The 4,057-nt window shown below is 42.9% G+C and overlaps 1 non-coding gene across 1 annotated transcript; it reads right to left on the minus strand.

Annotated features, from left to right (window-relative positions):
- Positions 1-213: 213 nt before the first annotated feature.
- LOC112787438 (small nucleolar RNA R71) lies at positions 214-321 on the minus strand. Its single transcript, XR_003194853.1, has one exon. It is a non-coding gene; the product is annotated as a small nucleolar RNA R71 (small nucleolar RNA).
- Between the last annotated feature and the right edge of the window lie 3,736 nt (positions 322-4,057).

Genomic DNA, 4,057 nt, shown 5'->3' on the forward strand with positions numbered 1-4,057 from the left:
CCTTTTCAGTTCTTAACTGAATTCTTGCAGATATGTGATACTGTTAAGACTAATGGAGTAGATCCTGAAGTCTACAGGCTCATGCTTTTCCCCTTTGCTGTAAGAGACAGAGCTAGATTATGGTTGGATTCTCAACCCAAAGACAGCCTGAACTCTTGGGATAAGCTGGTCACGGCTTTCTTAGCCAAGTACTTTCCTCCTCAAAAGATGAGCAAGCTTAGAGCTGATGTTCAAACCTTCAGACAGAAAGAAGGTGAATCCCTCTATGAAGCTTGGGAAAGATACAAACAGTTGACCAAAAAGTGTCCTTCTGACATGCTTTCAGAATGGACCATCCTGGATATATTCTATGATGGTTTATCTGAGCTATCAAAAATGTCACTGGACACTTCTGCAGGTGGATCCATTCACCTAAAGAAAATGCCTGCAGAAGCTCAAGAACTCATTGACATGGTTGCTAATAACCAGTTCATGTACACTTTTGAAAGGAATCCTGTGAGTAATGGGACGCCTATGAAGAAGGGAGTTCTTGAAGTTGATACTCTGAATGCCATATTGGCTCAGAATAAAATATTGACTCAGCAAGTCAATATGATCTCTCAGAGTCTGCATGGAATGCAAGCTGCATCCAACAGTACTCAAGAGGCTTCTTATGAAGAAGAAGCTTATGATCCTGAGAACCCTGCAATAGCAGAGGTGAATTACTTAGGTGAACCTTATGGAAACACCTATAACTCATCATGGAGAAATCATCCAAATTTCTCATGGAAGGATCAAAAGCCTCAACAAGGCTTTAATAATGGTGGAAGAAACATGTTTAACAATAATAAACCTTTTCCATCATCCACTCAGCAACAGACAGAGAACTCTGAACAAAATGCTTCTAATTTAGCAAATCTAGTCTCTGATCTATCCAAGGCCACTGTGAGCTTCATGAATGAAACAAGGTCTTCCATTAGAAATTTGGAAGCACAAGTGGGCCAGCTGAGTAAAAGGATCACTGAAATCCCTCCCAGTACTCTCCCAAGCAATACAGAAGAGAACCCAAAAGGAGAGTGCAAGGCCATTGACATAAGCACCATGGCCGAACCTACAAGGGGAGTAGAGAATGCAAATCCCAAGGAGGAAGACCTCCTGGGACGTCCAGTGATCAATAAGGAGCTTCCCTCTGAGGAACAAAAGGACTCTGAGGCTCATCTAGAGACCATAGAGATTCCATTGAACCTCCTTATGCCCTTCATGAGCTCTGATGAGTATTCCTCTTCTGAAGAGAATGAGGATGTTACTGAAGAGAAAACTGCCAAGTTTCTTGGTGCAATCATGAAGCTGAATGCCAAATTATTTGGCATTGATACTTGGGAAGTTGAACCTCCCTTGTTCATCAATGAACTAAGTGATCTGGATCAACTGACATTGCCTCAGAAGAGACAGGATCCTGGAAAGTTCATAATACCCTGTACCATAGGCACCATGATCTTTAAGGCTCTATGTGACCTTGGTTCAGGAAGAAACCTCATGCCCCTCTCTGTAATAGAGAAACTGGGAATCTATGGGGTGCAAGCTACTAAAATCTCATTAGAGATGGCAGACAGTTCAAGAAAACAGGCTTATGGACAAGTAGAGGACGTGTTAGTAAGGGTTGAAGGCCTTTACATCCCTGTTGATTTCATAGTCCTGGATACTGGAAAGGAAGAGGATGAATCCATCATCCTAGGAAGACCTTTCCTGGCCACAGTAAGAGCTGTGATTGATGTTGACAGAGGTGAAATAGTCCTTCAATGGAATGAGGACTCCCTTGTGTTTAAAACTCAAGGATCTCCCTCTGCAACCATGGAGAGGAAGCATGAAAAGCTTCTCTCAAAGCAGAGTCAACCCAAGCCCCCACAGTCAAACTCTAAGTTTGGTGTTGGGAGGCCACAACCAAACTCTAAGTTTGGTGTTGAACTCCCATATCCAAACTCTAAGTTTGTTGTTGGAGAGTTTCAACAATGCTCTGAACATCTGTGAGGCTCCATGAGAGCCCACTGTCAAGCTATTGACATTAAAGAAGCGCTTGTTGGGAGGCAACCCAATTTTTATTTATCTAACTATATTTTTCTTAATTATATGTCTTTATAGGATCATAATCATGTGGAGTCACAAAATAACTATAAAAATTGAAAACGGAATCAAAAACAGCAGAAGAAAAATCACAGCATGGAAGAGCATCTGTCTGGCGTTCAGCGCCAGAACAGAGCATGGTTCTGGCGCTGAACGCCTAAAATGGGCAGCTTCTGGGCGCTGAACGCCAGAACAGGCATGGTTCTGGCGTTCAACGCCAGAAATGGCACACAAATGGGCATTGAACGCCCAAAATGGCCACCAACCTGGCGCTGAACGCCTAGAGTTGTGTGCAAAGGCATTTTTACATGCCTAATGGGTGCAGGGATGTAAATCCTTGAACACCTCAGGATCTGTGGACCCCACAGGATCCACTCAGGATCTGTGGACCCCACAGGATCCCCACCTACCTCCACTCACTTCTTCTCACCACTTTCTTTCACACAACCCCATAAACACTCTTCCCCAAAAACCTTCACCAATCACCTCAATCTCTCTTCCCCATCACCTCTTCACCACTCACATCCATCCACTCTTCCCCATAAACCTACCTCATAAACTCCACCTACCTTCAAAATTCAAAACCAATTTTCCACCCAAAAACTTGGTACGCGAAATCGTGATTACACTTTAATTATGTAAAATTCATTGCTCTTTCTTTCCCTGGAAATGGCGCCAAAAACATGATGCCAAGACCATGGTTCACAACTCCGTGTAACTAACCAGCAAGTGCACTGGGTCGTCCAAGTAATACCTTACGTGAGTAAGGGTCGAATCCCACGGAGATTGTTGGTATGAAGCAAGCTATGGTCACCTTGCAAATCTCAGTTAGGCAGATATAAATTGATAATGGTGTTTTCGAATAATAATTAATAGAATAGGGATAGAAATACTTATGTAATTCATTGGTGAGAATTTCAGATAAGCGAATGGAGATGCCTTCATTCCTCTGAACCTCTGCTTTCCTGCTATCTTCATCCAATCAGTCTTACTCCTTTCCATGGCTGGCTTTATGTGATACATCACCACTGTCAATGGCTACTTTCGATCATCTCTCGGGAAAATGATCCAATGCCCTATCACGGCACGGCTAATCGTCTGGAGGCATCACCCTTGTCAGTGGCTTCATCTTATCCTTTCAGTGAAAATGGTCAACGCACCCTGTCATGGCACGGCTATTCATCTGTCGGTTCTCGATCATGCTGGAATAGGATTTACTATCCTTTTGCTTCTGTCACTAACGCCCTGCAATCGCGAGTTTGGAGCTCGTCACAGTCATTCAATCATTGAATCCTACTCGGAATACCACAGACAAGGTTTAGACTTTCCGGATTCTCTTGAATGTCGCCATCATTCTAGCTTACGCCACGAAGATTCTGATTAAGAGATCTAAGAGATACTCATTCAGTCGAAGGTAGAACGGAAGTGGTTGTTAGGCACGCGTTCATAGAGAATGATGATGATTATCATGTTCATCACATTCAGGTTGAAGAGCGAATGAATATCTTAGAAGCGAAATAAAATGAATTGAATAGAAAATAGTAGTACTTTGCATTAATCTTTCCATTACCATTGATGGCACCTAAGACCGGAGAATCCTCTAGAAAGGGGAAAGGGAAGACAAAAGCTTCCACATCCGAGTCATGGAAGATAGAAAGGTTCATCTCCAAAGCCCATCAAGACCACTTCTATGATGTTGTGGCCAAGAAGAAGGTGATCCCCGAGGTCCCTTTCAAACTCAAAAGAAATGAGTATCCGGAGATCCGACATGAAATCCAAAGAAGAGGTTGGGAAGTTCTAACAAATCCCATCCAACAAGTCGGCATCCTAATGGTTCAAGAGTTCTATGCTAATGCATGGATCACCAAGAACCATGATCAAAGTAAGAACCCGGATCCAAAGAACTATGTTACAATGGTTCAGGGGAAATACTTAGATTTTAGTCCGGAGAATGTGA

The sequence above is a fragment of the Arachis hypogaea genome, chromosome 20, assembly GCF_003086295.3.
Source record: "Arachis hypogaea cultivar Tifrunner chromosome 20, arahy.Tifrunner.gnm2.J5K5, whole genome shotgun sequence".
In the NCBI taxonomy this organism is placed as follows: domain Eukaryota; kingdom Viridiplantae; phylum Streptophyta; class Magnoliopsida; order Fabales; family Fabaceae; genus Arachis; species Arachis hypogaea.